Here is a 26,052-nt window from a genome sequence, read left to right as displayed (position 1 = left end):
AGTTACTTTCAATTAGCATTTCTCTTTCCCTCCAGTGCTTTCTCATACTATGAACACAAAATGAGTAAGCCAAAAGTGGCTGAGATAGCAGTCCTTTAGCCATAATTAAGTTCCTGTTACTGAATGCTAGCTGTGCAATTTTGCAGGTAGCATACCACAGCCAAGCACGGTTACCAAGTAGTCCTTCGATACGTTTACGGTCCTCTAGGTAACCAATTTGGGTCAGAACCAACAAGTGTTTCAGCATTCTCAGCTTTGCCTTTGAGGAGCTCTGTAACTATGTAAAACCAGACCACTTGCTAAGCAACTTTGGCATCTATTATTATGAAAAAACCCAGGCTTCGTAACAAATGTATTCATAAAGATAGTCCACTGGTACCCCCGCCACCTTTAGAGCTGTAATAGATATGTTATTTATCCATACTAATAGAATCAGGGCATTTTGCAGAAAGCTCCTGTTGAACCTGCTCCTTTTCATTGTTGTCAGTAATCCAAACCACCCATTGAAATCCTTCCAAACTAGGTAAAGCACAAATTGACTATAATCAGCACAAGCTAATTATAATGCAGTGGAAGACAAAACAATTAAATTAACAGAATAAGTATCTACTTTTTTCCTTTTAATAAATAAAAACAACATTGTGATCATCTGGATCATACTTCATAGCAATAGTTGTCCATTACTAACAAATGTTACTTTACTGCACACTTTATGACAGAAAGATTGTGAAGTTAAACAAGCCTGCCACAAATAGAAATTTTTCATGACTGGTCAAAAACATGCAACATGCAGACAATAACATTCTACATCAAGTTTATAAAAAGAAAATGTAATAAAATTTCGACATGTTTTAATGCATTTCTGAAGGTCTACATCTAAGGGGAAATGCCTCTCAAATAACACAGAAGTGTCCACTTATGCTAAACAGCACTTATACACAAATAAATACATTCCTAGAAGATTTTCAGAGCAAGTATAAAATACCAATTAGAGACAATTTGGATATATCAATTCAGAAAGCTGCCTAAAGATAGAAAATACTTTAATTCTGGCTAATCCAATGTAAGATCACTTCAGAAACACTGCTGAAAAGCTAATTGTGCATACCTCCACTACAAATATACATGCCTTTGACAAAAGAGCGAAAGTATGTCTTTCCTTACTGATATTATAAGGAATAAAAGTACTCAAGCTTGTAAAGATTGTCACAGGTTAACTCATTTTCCTGAAATCCAAAGCAGAGGCAAAAATTGAGTTTCCAAGACAATGAATATATACAATTGGCACTTGTTGCCTAATCAATGGTTCTAATAACAAAAAGCTCCTTTTACTTGTGTCTTAAGCAGCCTTTTGCTGGGTGGCCTTTTGTATTATTCTTACATAGTTTATAAAAGCAAATAGTCAGGAAAATCCATAAATCCCTTCAACCACCTTTGAAACAGAGACCGAGACTTAAATGGAAAAAAAGTTAATGAAACTGTGGGCACCAGCCCAGTACTGTACTCCAGGCCCCTAGGCTTTCTTAATGTTCTTTACATGTAAACAAAGACATGATTCATTTGGCCCTTCCGTTGCAAGTAACTCTGAACAGCTGGCTGCCAGACAAACAGCAGTACTTTCAGCTTAACTTTACGCATGACTTCTGTTTACTGTACAAACTATCAGCATACTTAAGGCCATCTAACTAAACAGTAAGGTCATCCATAAACTTATCTCCAGCATGAAAACTCTATATTAATTAATTTAGAGGAGGAAATGTACGATAGCATCTTCCTGCTCTTTATGTCAACGTTGAGTTCTTTGCAGAAGTGAAAACATTAGCGCATTTCTCTCCCTCATCTCCCCAATATAGTTTAATTACTTTATTATACTTGAACAAAATTAGACAAGCCATTTTGAGGGGATGGAGAGACATAGAAAAATTGGGTAGTGTGGACTGAAGTCATTCAAACAGCTTGCTGAATTTCCATAAATATTTCAGAAATTGATCTGAAGCCAACAGAAATGAAAAATTATGAACTCTTTTCCAACAGAAATTAATCAGCTCAGTCAACTCAACAAAGACTCAGGCTAAAGAAACATCTGCCTTCAGAAACTTAAAAAGAAAATATATCTCCTACTAATTGCCAGAAGGCAGGTTCATCGAAACATCTGCCTTAATGAAAAATACGCAACTAAACACAAGAAAATAGTAAAACCATGAGGTAGTTAAAGAGTAGTATAGAACATAAACCTAAGATATATAAACAACAGGCAAACATTTGTAAGGCGTTGTGTAAAAAATGGTCTCTGACACAAACTTTATACGCCAGTATAACATCAAAGGAGCCAAAAACTGGAAAACGCACAAAGAAAACAGCACAACAAATCATCACAGCAATGGTTTTTTGGATAAGACCTCTGGAGTTATCCTGGTACAACCACCTGCTCTAATTAGAGCTACCATCAAGAGTTGGTCAGGTCTAGCCAGTTCTTAAAAAACCCCAAGCATGCAGATACCACAGGCCCCTGGGTAACCCATTCAAGTGCCACACTGCCCTTCTAGTGCAAAAATCATCTCATAGAACTCTTTTTCTTTCATCAACATCATCTGTGGATACAGAGTTGTGGTACTGGAGATCATACAGATACATTTACTGTATGTATCATCATCATTTAATGCTGATGCAGAAATTGACCTAACAGGTCACCAAGCATGTGTGGCTATAGACCTCTTCACCACCTAATAAATTGTGATAGGGGATGTCTAGCATTGAAAAAAATGAATAGTTTACTTTATAGCAGTACCTGTCTAAGAAATGCCTCGGCAGTGCCTCTGCTAAGCAATGCCTCAGCTAATAGTTCTTAAACATAAAATCTATTCTAATATATGTAAACATACATATTTCTGATAACTGACTGTAGGAATGCTTTGCATCATTTACAAATGAAGACACTCAAAAATCACTACATAAAAGTGGAAAATAAAATACAGTCTATTTGAAGTTATTTAACTTTTAAAAATGTATGGATAACATACAAAAGCTAAGCCACTTTAGCATTACTTCCTCCTTAAAATTTCTTCCTTTATATACAATGTAAAATTATTAAGTTTTTATTTGCTCAGGCAAGCAATCACACAGTCACCACATACTGATGAAAAACAATAATTATACCACTGTTCATTACTATTCTAACCAAGGAAATCAAGCACCACTTCTGCTAGAAAGATGAGAATATAAACTACTCCGTATACTCAAGCTCAGCAATGTTCACACTATTACAGCTAAGACTAATAAAGAATCCAGAGCAACGGCAACATAAAATACACAAAGGCTCTATACTGCACTGACTGTTTGGTATGTTTGAACAAAGTTTGCCTGTCACACATGTGCACAGACAAATTGGGCTTAAGCAAATGCATATGAAGCTAAGGCAGCAATATAGTCATCTACTTCAGAGACACTTCAGAGGGGGGTTAACAGTTTGCCTTTTTTGTTATCCTGTTTTCCTAAGTTTTCCTATTCACAAACTCCACACAAAATAATCTGCAAGATTCCTACTGCATCCCATTCTACCTACAATGTAGGCACTACAATCAGGCAGAATTATTTCTCTGGACCTGTAACTGTGTGGAGAATTGAGAAGGGAAGATCCCAGTAATGCAGGTCACAAGGATATCAAAGATCCTCAAAGTAGCTGAAAGGAACTGAGAAACATGGGGACCCTTCACCTTTGCATGGACACCACCTATGAGAGCAAGGCATATACATACTCCTGTGATATTTCCGAGACAGAAGTTCTGCAGATATTTGAGTTCTTATATACCCACAGCGCAAAGCAAGCATTCAAAGAGCAGTGAGCTAAAGGGGTTTTGACATTGTGAGCAAATTCTCCTCAAGGCCAAAGACATAAAACTGTTTTGACAGTAACCAATACAGACACAGCATAGCACAAAGCCTAACCTACAGAGAAAAGTGTCATCAGTCAGATCAATATTGTTATACAAATATAATCCTTAAAATGGGCATTTCTGGTATAAGAGTGGGATGTGTTGAGGCTATTTGATGGGATTATTTTATTTAGATTAAACCACTTCTTGAGTAGACCAAACTGAAAAGACATGAAGCCAGAACAAGCATCTCTATACTAAAAGAATTATATCGCAATTACAGGGAAAAGTGTTTCTTACAATAGGACAAAAAAAGACTATACATGAGTATAGGAGTATCCATAACTGAGTATTCATTAATTTTAAGGGGTATTTTTAGTTTCAAAATCTAAGAAAACCCGAGTCGTGATTGTAACCACAACCTCCATCTTGTACCTGCGTAATGGTGAATATTGGCAGAAGAGTGCAATATAAATAGTCTACAGTCACTAAAATCTGAGGATGGAAGATAAAGTAATCGATGGTTTTCAATTCATTTCCCCCCTTAAGTACAAAGGAGCTCAACATCCCTTGATAATCAATGGCTGTTGTAAAGCCCATTTCTCCTCTTGTATTGCAGCTTTACACAAAAATATAATGAAGTATGCTTCTAATTTTACTCATGCAGCAGCCTCTGTATGTCTTATGAATGGACTACGGACCACATTCTACCAGACTTGATTTCTCCATAAAGCTGTTTTGAGCTAATGACTAAAATATTACAGGGTTAGGTTGGGGTTTTTTTAATTAATTAATTATTACTGGGTTGAAAAGACTTCAGAAAAATAACTGAAAAAAAAAAATTAGTTGAGCACTATGCTCTGCCCCTCTCTGACACACAATGAAATTAAATCAAAATGGGAAATTAATGCAGTATGGAGCACTTGACTACGCAGCATATTTGTGATACAAAACTGAAAGAATACACTAAATAAGAGTCTTAAAATTTATTTATTTGGCTTTATGTATATTGCACAGTAGCAAATGTAACTGAATCACCTTAATGAACAACATACAATTAAAGCTGTGACTTTACTGAAGCTCTTGTTGCTCAGTTTTTACACGACCTCAACAGACTACTCCTACATTTAAACAAAGTACACACATGGTTGCAGTAGCGAAGAATAAGCTCTACAAGTCACTGTAAAAAGTAAACTTACCAAAAAAACAAAACCAAAAGGAAGTTTCTTTTTATCTTTTTGACTAACTTAAGAAACCACTGGTTTTTAAGCAAATATTTCCTCACAGTATTTATTAAAATGATGAACAACTTATGCAAAAAAAGCTCTACGTTCATAAAATGCCTTAAACTAGATATGAGATATTACATAATTATTAGAGATTAATTTATCCTTGCAGGACTTTCAGGAAAAAATATAGCACAAAACCTGTTCATCTCCCTGACGAAAAATCATGAACAGATACGTTCATATAGACCTGCATGTTTTGAACTTGACACAAAACCAGGTGAAGCTGAATCTACAAGCAACCAGCGTGTTCCGTAGAAAGTTACTGCAGTGATTTTTCAGCCCTATTGTCTGCCTTAGCAACAGCTACAAACCAATCTTTAAACAAAATTTCTGACATTATGGCTCAAATAGGAGATCCAACATTCATAATCTCTGTCATATGTTCTACTTGCTCCCTACAAGCAAGAATCAGCTGTGGCTGTAATCTTTATGTCACAGTTAAAAACACAGAGGTGTAAAATGCATGTATTAACCATGAAACAAGAAGAAAATGGGGGATGCAAATATAGAAAGAACAATCTAACCTTTGTTTACAAAGCAATTAAGATCCAAAATGTCAAGAAAGCTGATTGAAGGTATGATTTATCTTCTGCATCACATCTTACTTAACATCATCCAAACTAAGTTACAGAGAACTTATAATTCCAATATACATCTAGTGGGATCACAACTGGGCCAAAGCATCCAGTAACAAGCACAAGCAGAGGAATGTCAAATACGTGCTGCAGATAAGATGGAAAGTAATCCATTTGGCAGATGTTTTTTGAATAGCACAGAACACAGGATTAAGAACTGTCTCAGCTCAAATTGGGGTTGTTTTGGTTTTAGAGAAACAGATTATTTTAATTAAGAAATCATTTCCAGTCTTTCAAAAAAAGATGAGAGTCTAGTGAAGAAATTATGGCAATGCTTCACAAAAATTGTACAGTAATAGATTGTGCTCAAAAAATACATTGCAGAATATAGGGCCACTAACAATTTTGAAAAATGGCTCTATATCCATTTATGTTGGCTTTCATATTTTAGATCAGGTAAACTGAGAGGAACCACATGAACAAAATCTATTTCTATTGTCAAAATTCCTCAAAACTGATACCTACCTAGCAGGCTATGGTTACTTCACGTAAATCTGAAATACATTTTGGGGATGACAAACCTGAATTAGAATGAGAGTCTAGCAACAGGCAAGCAATGGAGTGCTCAAACAAATAAGTTTACTGTTTACATTTATGTACTTTAAAAAAAAAAAATCACTAGAATCAACAATGGCTAACTTAAGAAAGCATGAAGCATTCACTTGATTTATTAATTAGTTCAAAATGCATCTACCTCCCTCAAAACCGAGCAGCATCAACAAATGTTTTACAAAGAGGTACAAAACTATCTGACCGACACTCTACTTACAAGAGTGAGAGTTTCTGCAAATCAGCCAAATCAGCTACAAGTATACATTCAGAAGCTGTTCAAGAGTAAACAGTCTTTCTTAACCCTTGATTCTAAAAGTTACATACAAAAAAATAACTCTGAAATCCATGGCTACAAGACTTTTCACAGTACTTGCTTACAGTTTTACATTTCCATTACAAATAGGAATGAAACATATCCACATACACTGATCCATAAACATAATTATTTTAAAGCATGTCATAAATATCTTACAATACACTTTTATACTAAAAATAAGTTCTTGCTTTCCTGCTACTTGCTTAATATAACACCATGCTGGTCAGTAACAAGTTTCCAGATTACAGGTGAAATAGGCCTGGAAATTCAAACTCATTATTTTGGAAACCATTTCAATTATTATCAGGATTCCACAGAGTCTTCAACAAGCAAGGTCTAAATTCTGAGGCTATGTGTTATCGTAGAGATAGATCTATAAATTTCAGTATTAAGCCGTTGTGCGTTTCAGATTAAGCCATTTATGGAATCTGCTAGGACTGTCCACATTTTCCTGAATCTTCCTCCTTCCCTTAAACTCTAAAGGTGAAAAATTATTCTAAAAACAGTTAAATCCCACACTCCAGCCCAGCCACAATATTCAGAGTCCAGCATGACTGAAATATATTAATTCTTACATTATTAAAAATCATACCTAAAGTTTCAATTTTATTTGAGGAGAAAAAGATGGGTCATTGGCTAATATACTAACGTGGAAGCAGAGTTCAGGTTCCAGCCATTTCATACTTCTCTCATGGACCTGCATCAGGCACATCAGCTAAGCCCAGTGCCTCAGCTGTTTTGTGGGTATTACTGTTGTCCCATGTCACAAATCAGCTCTGAATTTTAACAGCTGAGAAGCTGTGAACTAGATACCACAGCAATAGCAGTGACATAAACATCTAGGATAAAAGGATACAATTAAAAGTGTTCCCACTTCCGGAAGAAACTTGTGAAAGAGAGCTATGTTGGAAAAGAACAACCAAGGAACCACCACACTGCAACAACCCACTCATCAGAAGAGATTTTTAAGGTACAGGCAATTAAAATATTTCAGAGGCTGCATAAACAAGGAGAAAACATGCAACAATTTGATTCTACAAAGCAAACAGGAAAAGAGATTAAGGTAAACATTACAAATGTTTTCTTGTGGTATTTTTTATTTTATTTTTAGTCTCAACATATGCTAAAAGACTAAACGCATATTAAACCACCTCCTCCTGTTCTGCACCTCTTCCTCTTTCTTCCATTAAAAATCATTAACTAGTACTAGGCCAAATCCAATCAAGATTTTCTAGAAAAACAGAAACCAGTAATGAGAAATGTTAAAAATGTACATCCCTGTGATTATATTAATTGAATATGTACAGACATATGTATGCAATTGTCTTGCAAACAATTGCAGCTACCTGGATTGTCCTGGTTTCAGCTCAGATAGACTTAATTTTCTTTATAGTGGCTGGTATGGGGCTATGTTTTGGATTTGTGCTGAAAACAGTGTTCATAATACAGAGATGTTTTAGTTGTTGCTGCACTACTCAAGGACTTTTCAGCTTCCCGTGCTCTGCCAGGTGCAGAAGAAGCTGGGAGGGGACACAGCCAGGACAGTTGATCCAAACTGACCAAAGGGCTATTCCATACCACATGACGTCATGCTCAGTATATAAAGCTGGGGAAGAAGAAGGAAGGGGGGACGTTTGGAGTGATGGCGTTTGTCTTCCCAAGTAACCACTACGCGTGATGGAGCCCTGCTTTCCTGGAGATGGCTGAACACCTGCCTGCCCATGGGAAGTAGGGAATGAATTCCTTGCTTTGCTTTGCTTGCGTGCGCGGCTTTTGCTTTCCCTATTAAACTGTCTTTATCTCAACCCTCGAGTTTTCTTACTTTTGCTCTTCCGATTCTCTCCCCCATCCCACCAGGGGGGAGTGAGCGAGTTGCTGGCTGGGGCTAAACCACAACATGGATAAAGACAGAATGAAGACTTGATGCCGTAATACATACACTTGGTTCAAAAAAACAAAACCAAAAAATAAAACCCCTTAGTATGACCTTGGGTTTCTTAATTTACTGATTTACAGGGATCAGAGATGCAGTGACTTCAGCCAAATTATTTCGAAACCAGTCATACTGCTGAATTATTGTCAAACGAAACAAAACAGTACATTGTTTTTACATTAGTCCAGAGTTGGACTCAAAATGTTTTCATAGAGTTTGTGGGAAACAAATTTGATAGTAATGAGATGGTGAAATGAACAGACTGGTCATACATCCTTTCAGATGTTCAATATTGGAAGCGAAGGACTTGATGTTGGAACCGAGATACCCATAACTCTCTGCTTAGTTCTACATCCTTATCTTTTCTTCCTTAGGAAATGAATCAAGTGAAATCCAAGTACAATTCAATATACAAAGGAAGTGGCAGAATCAGACTCTTCTATGAGGAACAAGGGACAGATTCTCCAGGCAACAAGCTCTTCTGGGACAAGGACTCTAATTATGGGTACATGCAGTATTAAGCACAAGAGAGGATTCTAGGTCAGGTGTAAGCTGAACAAGTTATTAAATCATGCTTGAGTGCTACTACTACCAGACCAAAAATGCAGCTTCCTCATATTGCAAAGCATTGACTCGATATCACCCTGGGGGCTCAAACAGGACTTGTAATTCCACACACAAACACGCCTCTTTTTTTTTTTTTTTTTTTGACATTTAACTTGTACTGAGAAGCTTTAATTTAGGTAACATTCTCTCTATCTATAGCACTGTTCTCAAGCCAAGTCAGGTTTCAGGCATCCTTTCACAGCTAGCATAGCAGTATCTAGGCACAAGTTCCAAATTGTGTGCTAATTTGTCACAGATACAGTAGCATGCCAATGTCTAATTCAGATCAGACTTGTACTGCAAAGAGATCTGGCAGTGAAACCATTGCTTCTGTTGCTACAGGAATACAAACAACAGAAAAGTCCCTGGCCTTAGAACTCTGCAGACCAACAAATGACTACTATGATTAGAAAGCTCAAAATAAGCAAATATTCACAAACTGGAAGTGAAGGAAGTCACACCAAAGCCACCCATGACTAAGGTCATGGTGACAGGACTGAAGTAGTCTCTCTTATTTACCTGCATTGCTCTGCAGCATTATACTGCAGAAATACATTGCAGTGCTCTTTTCAACAGAGGACACTTTAAAGTCATGCCTTCAAGAAGAGACACAGCACAAGAACAAACAGAATATGGAACTAAATGAATATAACTAAACAAACTTTTTTCAGTGTTAGCATTGTTGCTTCATCCCTTTTCCCATTTTGCTAAATATAAAAGTAATCTTTTTCAAGGTCTGGAGGACACTCTCCACAGCAGACTACTAACAAAAAAAATTAGTTCAACTTCTCACTGCAGAACAAACTATGCTTTCCCTCTCACATTAAGAAGAAAAAGTTTACTGATTTCAGAATCAAAAGAATTCACTTCCATTCAACAAGCAACATCAACACCTGTAAAGAGCCATCTTTAATGAACAACAGCCTTCAAGCAAACTGTTAACATCTGCTTTTGAAAATAAAAATTCTCCATTCTTCACACTACCAAGTGTACCTATTTTTAAAAAAATCCACTGACGTACCTAGCCAGAGGATTTGAAAATGTACTCATCAAAAAGAAACAAACATGTTGAGGGAACATGGAGGAATATAGATACTGCAAACTCTAAAGAGCATTTAAAAAAAAAAAAAAGACATTTCACTCAGATTTGTAGCAGTAATACGAAGCTTGTTAAAAGTAAAAACAATAATTCTCTCTATTACAGTTGACAAGGTCTAAGGAATATAAGTTAAAAAAAGCCCAAATGATCAATTTAAAATATGAAAAGCATTAGAAATTTATCCATATTAATGTCAAAATTGTCATTAAAGTCCACAAAATTTATCTTGTGCAGCAAGTCTGGTTTCTCAAGCTTACCTATGTATATTTGATACCCCAGTTCATTTTTCAAGTTACTACTTCTGAATAAAGATTTAATTACATTCTTTTCCCTGTATGAGGGAAAATGAGCTACAAACACAAAATCCCTATTCATATTATTGAAACACGCATTTTGAGAACAGGCAACACACACAAGTAACTTATGTTGATGATACAAAAATATAAGAATGATATAGATAGATAAAATTTCAAGCAAAATATACCCAATATTACTATAAAGCACAATGGAAATATGAGGCATGATTCAAGGTATTAGATCTACAAATTGCCTTATTTCTTGCAGAAAATAAGCCTGTCATGCTGCAAGTAACAGCACCATGTTCCTTCCTAAAGACACTGGCTAGTTAAGTCCCACTGAAATTGCACCAAAACACGTGAACCCATCCAGGATGCAGCATGAAATGCTAGCTCGTGAAAGTCCGTGACATATACTAATATTTCTCAACGTCTTTAACTGATGAAGGATAGGGAAAGGAAGCCAGTTTCCATACGCAGTCTTGAATGTCACATATACATCCTAGAACCATTTACAACGTGAGCTAACTTTCAGTGCAGCCTTCAAAATATCAGGTACAAAGTCCAGGACAGCAAGGAGTGTTTGTATAAAACAGAGAAGAGTGTTTAAGAGTGCCTTTTTTTTTTCCCAGCATACTCTTCCTAACAAAGGAAAGACTGCAGAAAACATGCAGTGCAACTGAGAGCCAAGATAAGAACTCTGTCCAGTTCATTTCTTCATGGAAGCAATGAGACCAGCTTATACTGCTAAGAGGTAACTTCGTCTTTGGGGGTGGGAGGATGTTGTTCTGTTTCTTATTTCCTGTCACTGAAGATACAAGAACACAGGAAAGATCTGCAAATGGGATATTCAAAAGCAATTAAGCAGATTTAAGAGCACTTCACCAATCAGACACATTAGAGAATTCCAGGTAGAGCGTGCTGATTGGATGACTAAAAGAATACTATCTCAACTGGTCTACTCACAATACTTACACAAGCGATTTAAACATCAACACAAAGACTAACAACTCTGTGACAGATCTGCAAAAGTTTTAAAGTAACCTCCTGGCACAAACCAAAATAAAAGGGTCATATCTCTCTCCCTTATCTCTGGATTTTTAGATTAATGTTTTAGAACAACAGGGGACAAATTTTATTGCTTCAGATTTGACTGACTTTAATATTGGGATTATTCTCCAATTCTTCTACACTTAGAAGATAATTCTACAAACATCTGAAATTCCTACTTGCCTTTGCTCTTCAATACTTTAAAAGTTTTTAAAGGATGTGAATTCCTTTTGATATTGCTATAGTAAGAGGCCAGAAATTTGACAGGAGACATGCGCCAAAAATTAACTTTTCAGAAGCTATTCCAGACCATCTGGAGAAGATGCATTTCAAGTACAAAATAATTAATACCACCTTCACAAAAAACACTAAACATACAGTAGTCTGGCCTTTCCTTCATGCAATTAAAAGCTTTGAAAGTATCAGACTACTCAGAACAGATTATTAATCACTCATAACAAAATAACTTCCTCCCACCCTTTTTTTTTTTTAACACTATTAGGTTTGGGGTTTTTCTTCTTAAAGACAGAGGTGCTGTCTTCCTTTAAATTGCTGATTAGAACTTTAAATGCACAACTGTGGCCTAAGAACTCACTTTCAGAAAAAGCTGAAATGAAACTCCTGACCTTATCCCATGTGGAATTGTATCCAAATCAAGTAATACATCCATGGTTCTTAACATGGAAATCTAAGAACACTTAAAGCGCAGATGGAAACCATAAGTAACTTCAACAGACAGAAAAAATTCCTCCTTATCTCATATTCTGTCACGAATGAGTTATGGATTGGAAACAAAATCTGTACCTCAAATCTGCAACAGATAAAGATTGGGGAATGAAGAAGAATGAAAAAGAAGGTATATGCAGCCACTTGTACAATGATCCCAAACTCTTACCTTTAAGAGTACACACAACACCTGTGTTTCTAGCAGGAATATTAGTTTCAAAGTATGTTTTATATACACAAGCCTATTGTATTGCCTCGATGAAATATGTTGTGATTCATAAACTCCTTATAAAATGTCAATAAAGACCCTACAGAAATTCACTAATGCTGCACAAAAGTTGACAGTATCTCAATAGCGATATACTTTTTACATTACAATGAGGCAGTCCCATCCCCCCAATGTAGAAAACTCTGACACTGCAAAATAAGGTTGTTCAAAACATGTTTGCCTACATTGCTGAAAGAAACTGTCTAGTTTAATAATCACAAAATAAACCTCCATTTTATTTATTATGATAATTTATGAATTGACACAAAATCTGGGCAATCACAAACTCTGGAAGCAACCAGTAGCCTTAGAAATAACTCCTTAAGGATATTACATACTAAGTAGGAGAGATGAAAAGAGTTTCAGCAATCCAGTAAAATAAGAAACTGTGAACTAGGAACACAGGTTGAAATTTTTATTTTTTTTACAAATAATATACAAATAATCTAATGGGTTCTCCAAAGACCATTACAAAAAAGATAATGTAAATCACCTATGAAGTATTTCAACTTCCAACAAATCCTCTCCTTCTTCCCTCCCAAATCAGTAACAAATAATGTTTTTAAAGAACCTATCCCCAGAACAAAATACGAGTGAATGTCAATAAACTTGAGTGAGAACAACATACAAACATATCCAGAGAATTTGCATTATTTTGTTACCAAGGAAGAGCAGAAAGAGACACACTCAGGCTCAGTTTCAGTTGTTCTCTGGGCTGCAGTCTTTTCTGTGCCCAAGCACAGAAACTATACCTTCCTTCTCATGTTTAGTTAATCTTCTGATCTTAACTTCTGTGTAATTTCCCAATGTCTACACATCCTTTTGTGAAAGAAAGATTATACTCGGAAGAGAAGTTGTGAGAAGTTCAATTAAGACAGAGAATCTTTTTTGACTTGTTTCTGTGGAACATTTTCAAACATTTGCACAGGCTAGACAGCTCTTTCACATTCTGACTACTGCCCTCCCCTCCTAATGAAGCAGGTCACATTCTCATGTGCTCAGAGTGCTGCTACAAAAAAAAAAATTACTGGTTAGTTGCTTAAAATTCACCTCTCTACATCCTTTCATTTGCCTACTTTTTTGTTCTACCATATCAAAATTTCCCTTTCCTCTGAATTCCAGCCATAACCAAGCCTTTGATGCTACCATCTTTTTCAGTTACCAACATGTTGGCCCTTGAACTATGGCAGCATTTATTGATCAATTAAAAAAAAATAATTTTAAATCACTTGCACAAATCTTCTTATGTTGTTACGTATGTGCCAGAAAAAATTCCCAGAAATTTCCATTGAGCTCCTCATTCTCTTACAAATATCTTCCCAGCATTCTCCTTTATCCCAAAGAATACAAAACTCCAGTAGAAGTTGAGCTGATCAACTTTCCCCCTCCATCACTCCCTGTTCAGCTGTTACCTCTTTTCTTAGACTTGAAAACATTCAAGGCAGAAAGTATTACTCTGCTATGTGTTTATAAAGCACCTAGTACAACAGACTCTGTAATTATTGCTTTGAGGTCCTACTCCAACACAATGAATATGTCAACTGTTAAATCATCAACTCTAATTTGAAGGAAAAAAAAAAAGTTTAAAATCACTTTTTCCAACAGATGGTCCCAAATTTTGGGATTAGAGATTATTGAGCTGAGAACTGCCACACAAAAAGCATCTTTCTCTTGGGTGACTCTAGTCGCAGGGCATAGCTCCATCCATCCAGGTACAGTTTCTTATCCAAACAGATTTTGCTGCCCTCCTGTGGCCTGTGAAGATTTTAAGTTTCAAAAGTCACACTCACACCAGCGCACTGGCAAAACAGCTAAGGAAAACTCTCGATTCCACTCGACCAGTTCACACTTTTGTCTTGAAAGACAGATTGCACAGTTCAACATTACACTTTAAAGAAAGTAAAACAGCCACAATGATGTTGCAGAGGTAACGAAGGTCTCCTGATGCCTCTGCTTGAAAGGACTGCTTAGGCTTGTAGCAGAAATACAGAGATCAGTCATGCTCACTTAACAGTTGAGCTGATAAATTTAAAACTCAGCTGTCCCTCAGTTACAATTTGTAGAAAGCAACTATGTAAGTGACCTATAAAAATACTGCAAAGAAAGGGAAAAAAATGAACTTTAAATCCTTGTGTTGATTATGCTACATAGCTATATGAATTATGAATCCCCATACTCTCAGATATGGCAAATGGATGACACATGAAATAGCTAAAGGACACAAGCTGTACAATGGTTACACCCTATCATCAATGTAGTTGGGATTTAAGTCTAATGAGAAAACTTATAGAAGAATCTTCAAATAAGCAGTGAAGACATTTTACAGCAAGAAATATCAGAATACTGAAGCAGATTAAGTATCTCTTTTAAAGACAATGCTGATGCTACAAAAGATCAATTTAAATTGTACAGCAACTGGAATACTAAGATATTAGTATATTCTGGAAAAAAATTAAGACTAACGTTATCAACAATTTAACTTTTTATCCAATAGCATATTCAGAGTATTTGGAGACAAAGAAAGGCATTAACTCCCCCTCCTCCTAAATCTTTGTAATTAATACAAATATGCTACTGCATATGGAACTCATTACTACAACATTTGATTAAAATATTTAGAAAGTTAAAACAGATTTTTCAAAAAGGGAAATACTGGCCCCAATGAAGTAAAAGCAATCTTTTCACTCGCTTATGTAGAAATAGGACAGGATTTCTTTACACGTCTTTACAAGTTTTTAGATGGTATCCAAAGGTTTTTAAAGGAATTCATATTCCAAAAATGGGCACATCATTACAAAAGCATGCTGAAAAGCAGGTACATACAGTTTTAAAACTGGACAAGGTATAAAAATGACTTTGCTGTAAGTTTGAACACTATATTACTCTGTAGGAAAGTTCACACATCTACCAGTACAAAGAGCAAAACTCCCGAAACAGACATTTAGTTCTTCCTCATAGTGGCAGACGTAAAGTCTATTTTGATCTATTCAGAGGCAAGCAAGAGAAAATAAATGGAACGTTAACACAAAAGCCAGCATTCCTCCATCTAATTATCTGTTTATATTTTTGCTGAAGTTCTGAAACAGGCAGGTTTTTTTGACAACTAGTTATCCAGCTGCCATGAGGACCTTCTGAGGGCCAGCAGTGCATGAATGGTCAGCATCTGTGTAATTCAGACTGGATGACATATATGGAATCAGTTATTATGAAACGCCAACACTATAAAGAGGACTCAAAAAAAAAAAAAGTAGTCAAATGCCTTCTCATATGTCGTCTCCAGGCAAAAAGGAGCAATAAGTGTGTCATCACTGTCTGGTCTACAAAGTGCCACTTTGTACCACAGCATCACTCCTAAGTACACCTTACTGACCATTAAAGGAGATAAATTTCTATATACTCTGGCTTCCCAAAAAATACCCCTGCTGATAATTTCAAGCCATGTTTAGAAGAAAATGTCTTTCTGGATCATATTAATCATCCATCCTGGATTTTTGCTGGACATTGTCCCAAACCGAAATTGCTAGAATGGATCATCAATCCTTCTTCCCTCAACAGTAATCTTCCATAAAGAATGACCTGCACCTCCATGCTATGGAGTACTTCGCAGAAACTTGTTCTCTAAAACTCTGGCTTAAGAGATAAATAATATAACTTTTGGGCTCTGCCATCCCATGAACAAGGAACACAGAAATGTAGAAGGGGCAAAGAAACAAGTACACTCTACTACAATGATATCAGGAGGAGAAGAAAGACTAAATAGTTTAAATGAAACAAAGGCCAGAGTTACTTAGCAGGTTATTTAACATTCATTACAGATTTCTGAGGAAGACATGGAAAATTAATTTAACAGTCCTGTTAAAAAAAAAATCTGCTAGTCATCCGAGTTAATGTTTTTGGGTTTTATGTCCTTCCATATGTGCGAAAACTTCAGAGACAAAAGGGAAAAATACCCACAGTCTAATGAATAAAACTACTTTTTCTATCTATGGCAGACCACACTCAAATTCTGTCTACACATAGCCAGCTTAGGCCAGTGACTGTCAAGCGCAGACACTGTAAAAGTTCACTCTGATTAATCAAGAACATGCTTTAATTTAACTGTCAGAACTAAGACTACTGAATTACAAAAACAGATCATGAAGTATTGCCTTCAGTTCCCAAATCATAAATCCCTAAAACATTTCAAATGGCAAACTGCAGCATTTAGTTTTAATTCTTTAGATATGTTCAGTAAACAAACACAAACCACAACGGGACTAAAAAAAGCCTCTGCTGAACTTTTTATACTGTATTCTGTAAAACAAATCTCTCAGAAGCCTAATAAACTTGCAATTAACAAAGACTTGTGAATTGTAAAACCATACCTCTAGGTATTAAACCTCATCAAAAACTGAACTCCTGTTATAAGGGATATTCAATATGAAGGGCTAAGGCTTCAGTAGTTCTCTGAGGGTTTACAGTTATTCCACAAAGCAAGGCACTAAAACAAAGGTGACACTTTTCAGTATGATTATCAGCTGTAAGGGAAGTCCATCAATCACCCTCACCATAATAATTTCTTACAGAACAGGCCAAACAACAGTGAGAATGGGTCCTAAGTGACTCAAAATGCAGCTGTTAGAACTTGCTATTATTCTTTCTAGTATGATTTTCAATAAGATACACTAGCAACTGCTGTTTTTTCTTTGCAGACTTTGAATATTTCAGAGACTGTTAAGCACATCATTTAGATCAAAGCATCACTTAAAAAGAATGCAACAGACTTGGAGTAAACATAAATGTATTGAACTTTTATCCCTCGTAATGCAGATGCATTGTTTTCATGAGGCATACAAACCTTCAAAAAGGTTTTCAAAAAGTATTTGTTTCAGTAAAACATTGTACCTAAAAATCATTATTAGATACTAATTTAACTTAGTCATACAATAGCTTTGCCTCCTGCCTCCAAACAGGCATCTTAAAAATATAAAATAATGCATTCCCTTCCCTTGTTTAGTTTGGTAACCAAGACAATCACGAAAGAAAAATGGAGGGAGAGCACAGTAACAGTAGGAACAGTGTATATTGCCATGGACAAATTATCTGGTTTGGTGACATGCATAATTTATTACTTCCAGCTACATATAATGAATTTTTTGTCTAAAAACTAGTAACTGCATTCAAACTCCCATCAAAATTGTCCTCAGGCCAATATGCAATGCTATATCCCAGAACAGTCAAAAGATCCCCAGAAAGTCACATGTGAAATCTGAAGTTTTGCAAGAATCCTCTTTTTAAGATAAGCCACATAAAATAAGAGTGAAATTGCAGTAATAAGCTTCCATTTTCTTACACTTACCACCTCAAATACCAATGTCACCTGTATTCAAGCCATGAGCATTTCCCTTTCTCTTTGTTACTCAAAATTATTTACTTGTCAAGTATTTATTAAGAATATGAGGCAACCTGGCTCCATTGCCATCACAGGTTTTCCAGATCTGAATTGCAAAATACAATACAACCATAAATGTGGTTTAAACTTATTTAAATGAGTGCAGCAAAACTATAACTTTAAGGAGAGGTTAATGAGAAGCAGCTTCAGATGCATTTCCCTTGGACTGTTACCCATGTGGCTTGCAGGCAAAGAGTTGTCTGATATGGAAAAATCAGTTGAAGAAGAAGGATGAGTTCCTGCTTCAGGATGCTTGAGATACTGAAATAGGCTACAAAACTATTTAAAAAAAAAAAAATCTTCAAAGTCTTTCAAAAAGTTCTGACAGGCTTGGAAGGGAAATAGAGAACTTTAAAGTGTTTCTTTTAACTCCTTTTGTTTTATAGAATAAATGACTGCCTGGATCTCATTTTAGAAACATTGTTGCTTTTAACATTTAAAGTAAAGTACATAATTTGCATGTCTTGATTAGCAAAAATTTTAATAAAATAAATTAATAAAATAATAAATTTAATAAAACTCCCTAAAACAGTTTTGACTTTTAAGCATCATGTATTCTCATCTCAGAAAGCGTTTCTCAAGTCTAAAGTATTCCAAAGGTAATACCAATACAAAAAGCACAACAAAATAAAATAACTGTGACCTATCTTCACAAAATAATCCTAGAAGCAACTTGGATATACTGAATCAATCTTGACAACAATTTCAAATCAAATAACTCTGCATCTAATAAAGCATTTATTCCACAGTTGTTATGTTAGTCAGTTCTGTTAGCAATTACAAACAATTTTAATATGGACCAAAGTCACAAACTTTCAAATTGGTTAAAAGATAATGACATCATTTAATGCTGTTTTCTTTCAATGTTGTAAAAAAAAAAAAGCAGCAACCATTAAAACATCAGTAATCTCTAATCACGTGAAGTTAGAGAATGGCTGATAGTCATTTGGTATAAGGGTAAAACCCAAGAAATCAACATTATGTCCAAAATACAGGGAAGTCAGTCAGAAGCCAGGCTTTTCCATGGTTGATGGATCAAATCAAGAATCTCATCATAGCTCATTGATGTCTCCTCCTTCCTTTCATTAAAGCTAATTTTGTATATGATAAATGAGGGCTGAAAATTTTTCAAAATTTTCTTCTGCCCAGTTAAGAAGTCTCTGTATCTTCCCTGTTGAGAGGCTACACTACATTATCTTTTACTTAATATCCGTTCTGGAAGCTGAAGCTAACACTGAGCCTCCAGGATTGTTGCCTGGTATACCACTAAAACTGCTTAATCAAAACATCAGTTAATTCCACAGAACTATAACACTATGTTCTGTGTTATTGTTATTGTTCTAGCCTTTGTTATTTAAAGGTTCTTAAGTTTTGAAGATGTTTCTAAACTAAAATTGTAAACATTGTTTTATTCTTGTTGGTCTACCCAATATGTTTAACAGAAGCTCTTTTTAAAAACTGCTGTCCCTCATAACTTATTCTTTCACTTTAGAATATCTAATTTACAGTTTAATCTCCATTCTGGAGAAATAAAATTATACTGTGAAACCACAACTCTTCCTTCAACCAGGTATCTTTTAAACTTTATTATTATTATTCTATGAATCATTCTGCTTGATACAAGCAATTACAAATTTAGCTTATAGCTAGAATCAGGCAGGAGACAGGTATAGATGATCATATGGTCTATCTAGCTTTAAAGTGCATGAACTGATGAGTTTAACGAGTATTACTGGTCTAAAGAAACAGTACAGAGGCATTTGTTACTAGATTAGTATTTCAGATCCTGTCCAGATAAAAGATAATAGAGTTACTGGGCGAGGTAGGGGACAGGAGGAGCTGGGGAGAGTTTGGGGACCTGAGAAGTCATTTTACAAAACAACATGCTAGTAAATAGGTAAATTAATTTTAAAAATAGCCTCACAACTACTTGTATATTTAGTCTTCAAAGAACGACCAGAGGTTTTATCTCAACTGTAGACAAGTTAGCTGATGCCTTAATTCATAAGTTCTGCACACTGGAAATTAAGACCAGAGATCACTCTAAACAGTGACACTGGTCAAACCTGATGAACAGGCATCATGGGGAAACTTGGTTTGATTGTGCTAATTTGTCATTTGGTGAAGGAACTGCAGCTCCTAAGCCAGACTATATTTGTATTGTTAATTTGTAAACAGAGAAAAATTTAAGTTGATGTCTGACAGAAAGCAGATGAGGAAGTAAAACTATTGAAATAAATTCCTCTGCATACTTTACTTACAAATACTTTCTCTTTGTAGTTTCTTATAAAATGTCCTATAAAAATCAGTGTTTATGGATAGAGAAGGAAAAGAGAGTAGGTATGCAGAGAGAGTATGCAGAGTAGCAAGTTACTGACACAGTACTCAGTATTTGCAAAGCACTTATGATGAATGAACTTGAGAGCTGACGCCAGAGGACAAACCAAATTGCTTTGGAATAATATACATAAATGGGATCTTCAAGATCAATGGTTGTCCAACTATAAAAACATTTTTGAGGTCCACATCCCAGTGAATTTTTATTTAGCAGATTCATTTTTGCCAATGAAGGAAAACACTCTTGCCTTCATAAGGCATTTTAACAATTCCAGTGCAACAAAGTGTCAGCCAAGTACCTGTAATTCATTTTTCTTTCTGCCAGAAAAAGATATCTGTCACAGTAACCCTATGTTATGTTGGCTAGCAGGTTAAAAACAAAACCTGGTTTGCAAATAATTAATGCCACAAAGAAAATGTGAGCATTAGCTCTATGTGACAACTGTGGAACACAAAGATCCTGTTTCTAGAGGGAAGCAAGTTTCACTGCCTTGGGGTTTCAATGATGTATTTTTAAAGAGGATAAGACATTGTGACAATTCCTCTGCAGACGTACACCATCAATAACTTTTTTTTTTCTTCAGTGAAACACAAAGATAGTGGAAATTTCCATCTTTCTATATTCTTAATTGATAACCAGTTCGTTTAAAAATAATTTTAAGAAAACTTTCTCTTCTTCATCTGGCCATACACATTGTGATGTCAATTCTCAAAGCCACATACAAGATTCGCTCATAATTTCTTATCACACTCAAATGATTCGAGATAGCCATTCATCAGAAATTATGTTCAGTGTCACTTATGTTTTTGCCAAATAACACAATACCCCAATCCCAAAAATGTAGCATTTCCTTTTGGGAAAAAATGATCACCACTACCAAACATAAAGAAAGGTGGCACAGTAAGAAGAGTTTCATCCTCATGTCACTATTCTTTCTGGAATTCAGACAAGCTCTCTCCTTCTAATGTGAACATTCTGTACTCTATATGTACATAAATAACTGAATATGGCACCTTTAGTAAGATTTACATTCATGTATATATTAAAAAACTCCTATTAATAAAAGCAGGTCTCAAAAAAAGAAAAAGCACTGAAAATCAATTTCTCAGCTGACATAAATTATTTAGGAAAAAACGACAACATAAAGGCAATTTTTTAAATATTATATACCTGCATTTCCTGAATTCTACTTCTCTTTTCCTGCCCCTCCTCCCCCCAAAAAAAAGCATTTACAGTATATCACAAATTATTCTGTGGCTTGTAAATCAAGGTAACATATCTTCTCAACAACCATTTAAGGGACAGCCTTATCCCTGAATAGTAGATGTTGGGCTTTCCAAATTTTGTCTTGTTTTAAAAGCTAAGCATTCTAAAAATCTAGCAACTTTCTCAAAAGTCTAAAGACTTGAATACAAACAAGGGGCAAGTATCAGAGTATCATTTTATTTAGGCTAACCTTTCTGTGACAGTTTTATATAGTGATTTAATTCGGCCATCAGCTTGCTACTGATCACAAAGCAAGCATAAATCAAACAAACTTGATCAGAGTCATTCTGCTCTTCAGCCAGGCAGGTTCACAAGCCTACAGAATGTAGTTTACCACTTGCTACGTTCATTCTGTGAGCAGTTTCACACTTTCGAAAGAATCGTATAGATTTGTTCACAGCTAACCACTACCTTTGTAAGGAAATACCATCACATGCACACTCTGTCGATCTAGTTGGTAATTTCAGAATGAGATACCACAAATAAAGCACTTTTCTTCTTTTAAGTACTTCCTGCTTAACAAGTATTTCAACTTATGAGAGAAGAAGTAAAGGTTTGTGAGACTGTGGGTCAGTTATTTCTCATTCTTGAATTTCACAATCAGGTAAAAAACTTAAATAAATAAAAAGCTGTTTTAAAGAAAAAAATAGATTCATGTTAAAAAGCATAACCTTTCTCCCTTTTTCAATTTCATGGTGAACACAATGCTTGATGAAAAAAATGGCAGTACCAAAGACTTACATCCCCATATATCAAGGGTTATCACTCCCCACCCCCACATACCACACTTTACCCCTCCCCTTAATGTGCTTTGGGTGAGCCTAAAGGAAGCACCTCTAACCATAACCAATAAAACTGATCTTGATACCCACAAAACCTTTGCAGCTAATAAGAAATTAACCTGAAGACAAGGAACCTTTTCACACACAGAGCACCAAAAACACAAGCAAAGACTCCAGGGCTGAATAAGTTCCAAACAGGACAAAAAATTCTTTCTATGGCTGCCTAATACAAACTGTGAAACCACAGAAAGATGCCCCATTTCTTTGTTGGTCACAAATCTAACTAAATATAGCCTCCTCTTTCCCAGACCCTTCATTTAATCAGCACTAGCACGCTTGCCATTCAGCATTCTCATTTCAACAAGCCCCTCTTCGCAAAATTTCAGCCATCACCTTGTCAGGGAAAAAATGAAAATATTTTCTATGCTGACACATGTCATGTGATTACTCCCCTGTACTGCTGATGCAAGTATCTCATTTTCCTTCATTCTCACATCATGACCAACTATACTTCTATATTCTGACCTGCCACCCTCTTCTTTTACCATCTGTACATATTTACAACCGTATCTACCTTCACTTCTATGGAAAGCTCAACACAACCAAGCACTGAGCTTGGTTAGGAACTCTGTGTTGTTTCTACTGCCAACTGAAGTATTTATTGCAAATATTGCAAATGAGTATTTCATTAAATATTTTAATGGCATACAAGTTTCCAGTATTCGCCCCTAATATAACTTAGAAATACTACATTTCTTTTGGGATTTTGCACAAATTAATTTTTCAATATCAAGAAATGCATTTAGCCAGACAGACTTGGTTTATGTGCTTGGGGGTAAGTCTTTATACACTCTGTGATTGGGAAGAAACAATAAAGTGCTGAGGGGTTTTGGCTTCTGTATTTAATAGATAATATCAACATATTTCTGTTCTAAACATAGATTTGGAAAACAAGCTTAGAAAAAAAATCCAGTTAAAGTACTGGCCAAGTTTTTATACTGTAAACTAGAACAGAAACCAGCATTTAGAATACATTTTAAAATAAATTAAGTATTTGGTGTTAAACTCCTTCCAAAAGTGAAAGTTTGTAACAACTCAACAACTACAATATCCTAGAATAACAACAGTTACAGAGGGCACAAAGATACTATATTTTAGTGCATTTTGCAATGTTTCAAATACAGTCCAGATGCTCACAAAGCCTTACAGACTCATACACGCAACTTCAGAAGCCAAATATTTTAGAAGTAATTGACATAATGGCAGGAATTTAAAAAGCTGGAGGATATCTAAAATGTAAACATGACTTCATTTTGGGTCAAATACCTTTTAAAAATTGCATCTGGACTAGAACTAACAGATCTAACTATCTTGTTCTGCTTCAGAAATATGACTAAGTAAATGAAATGCAAATCAGGATGCCAATCTTCAGGTTTGCAACAGTAAATAATCCCTATAAAAAAAAATGAATGAACTTAAATGTATAATCTAAAGAATACATTCAAACTGCAATCATCAGCAATTCTTTTCTGTAGTAAATAGCTGTGACAGCAAGGTGGTCTAATTAGATTTACAGACAGACTGAACAATTCAATCCAAGAACTTCCACATACGTATAGCACAAACTCTGAGTTATCCAATCTGAGATAGAGCAAAGAAAGTATACCATGTATGCTATTAAATTAATATTTGACAGCAAATGAAATTTACTGTGGATAAAAACCAGTGAGTTTTAACTGAAACATTCTCCACTTTGTCTCAAGTGCTACGGACATTAGTAAGAGGAAGTTTATGTACCAGTTATTGGGAGTAATCTGTTTGAAAGCTTGAATTGCGTTACTCAAATCCAGTTTAAAATCCTGTCAGATTCAGGAACTATTTTCTTAGCATGCCAGGTAGGATTTAGTAGTAAAATATTGAGAATTCAATTCATATAAAAATGATTAGGCTGTACTAGCAAAAGAATCAGGAAACAGAGAACAGTACTACTTAGAACAGCAGAGGTAAGCATGCAGATGTATCCAATTGAAAAGCAAAATCAGTTCTCATATCAGGAAATTTCTTTGTCCTATGTGACTCTGTTGCTCCTGGACTAAAAGCACAAGCACTTGGAATTTCCCTAAATCAGAAAACGGCATCAGCATCACCGTGATCTTGGGTGGAGGGAGGTGAAATCTCTCTCGGCACCTTGTTGAGCTAGCAAATCTTCCCAAAAATTGAACTGAAAACCGATTTCAGATACTGACATCATTAGTATCTATTTCAGCAAACATGAAAAAAGAGAGAGCGAGCACGCATGTAGGCAGGAAGCAGCAGGAGTTGCTTTCTCTCCCAGTCAAACCAAGTCCAAGAGACTCCTTTCAGCACAAAATTTCCAAATATACATTCATTATCTGTTTTTGTACATTATGCATCTTTTTCAAAATTTTCTTTCAAATAGAAGAAAAGAGATATCTTGACAAAAGTATGAACTAAAACTTACAGCCAAAAACCTGAGCATTGGAAATACACAAAAATGTTTATTCACTTCCAACAAAATACTGGAACTTGTCACAGAAATTCAACGCATATAATCCTCCCTGAGCATTTCAGCAGTCACACTACAAAGCTATTTTAACATAAGAAGTATATCCAAAACATCCACATAAAGTCTGAAGCATGATGTAATGCTGACAGATGCAAACCCAAGTTTTGGGGGTTTTTTCTTCCATGCTAAAGGAAAGAACGGATCAATAAATAAAGCAGGGTGTACAACTTCTCAGTGAAGAGTTCTCTCAGGACAAAACCAGGGGAAAATAGTTCATGTTAGAAGGATGGATACTTTATATAAAACTGTAAATCTATTCATGGTACACATGAGGGTTTTGATATGGCTTTGTGAACTACACACAGATCCAAAACAGAGGAAACCAACTTCAAATTTGATCTTATTTTTATGGCTGTATATCGTAGATGGGAATACATGCTTGTATTCACACAGCTAGGTATTTAAAAAAAAAAAAAAGATAGTATTTTGTGTAAGTGCCTATAGCTCTTCAGTGATTCCTAACATATTCTGTGTGGAATTTCACATATTGGTCATTGAAGAGCATCTATACATTGCATGTATATTTCTGTATTCTTTAAATCAGAAATTCTATGCCACTGAGGCTAGACTGACTCCAGTATCTAAGTTATCTTATTTACACAAAAGAACACAAACCTTTTTCTTCCCTGTGGAAAGGAGTTACCGTCCACTAACTTCTTACTGTCTGGCAGTATGTATAAGACCTTTTAGAGGAAACTCTACTGTGTGGTGGAAGAGGTATTCAATATTCACAACACCAATGAAAACAACAAACATTGTGATAAATCAATTTTTTCTCTGTAGAATTATAGCCACTAGACAACAGACTGCCCTGCAATCCAGCAAAGCAAACAACCCCTACAGGGCAAGGAACACTGCCACAAAAGGGAAGACTCGCTAATATGTAGCTACCAAACTTTGCTAACGAATGTTATTTTAATCTGAATAAAATCAGCTGCTGCTGCTTTGGGAGACACAGTCCACGTGCAACGTTCATGCCGATTATATTAACATCATGTAGCCAGAA

At 35.5% G+C, this 26,052-nt stretch overlaps 1 protein-coding gene across 7 annotated transcripts in view; it reads right to left on the bottom strand.

Annotated features, from left to right (window-relative positions):
* The window catches only part of GSTCD (glutathione S-transferase C-terminal domain containing), a 73,850-nt gene that overhangs the window by 29,098 nt on the left and 18,700 nt on the right, over positions 1 to 26,052 (bottom strand). The gene's annotated exons all lie outside the window — the stretch shown is intronic.

This window comes from Ciconia boyciana, chromosome 5, assembly GCF_034638445.1.
Source record: "Ciconia boyciana chromosome 5, ASM3463844v1, whole genome shotgun sequence".
In the NCBI taxonomy this organism is placed as follows: Eukaryota; Metazoa; Chordata; class Aves; order Ciconiiformes; family Ciconiidae; genus Ciconia; species Ciconia boyciana.
Note: the sequence above shows the minus strand (reverse complement) of the source record. Positions and strands in the feature narration are given on the sequence as shown.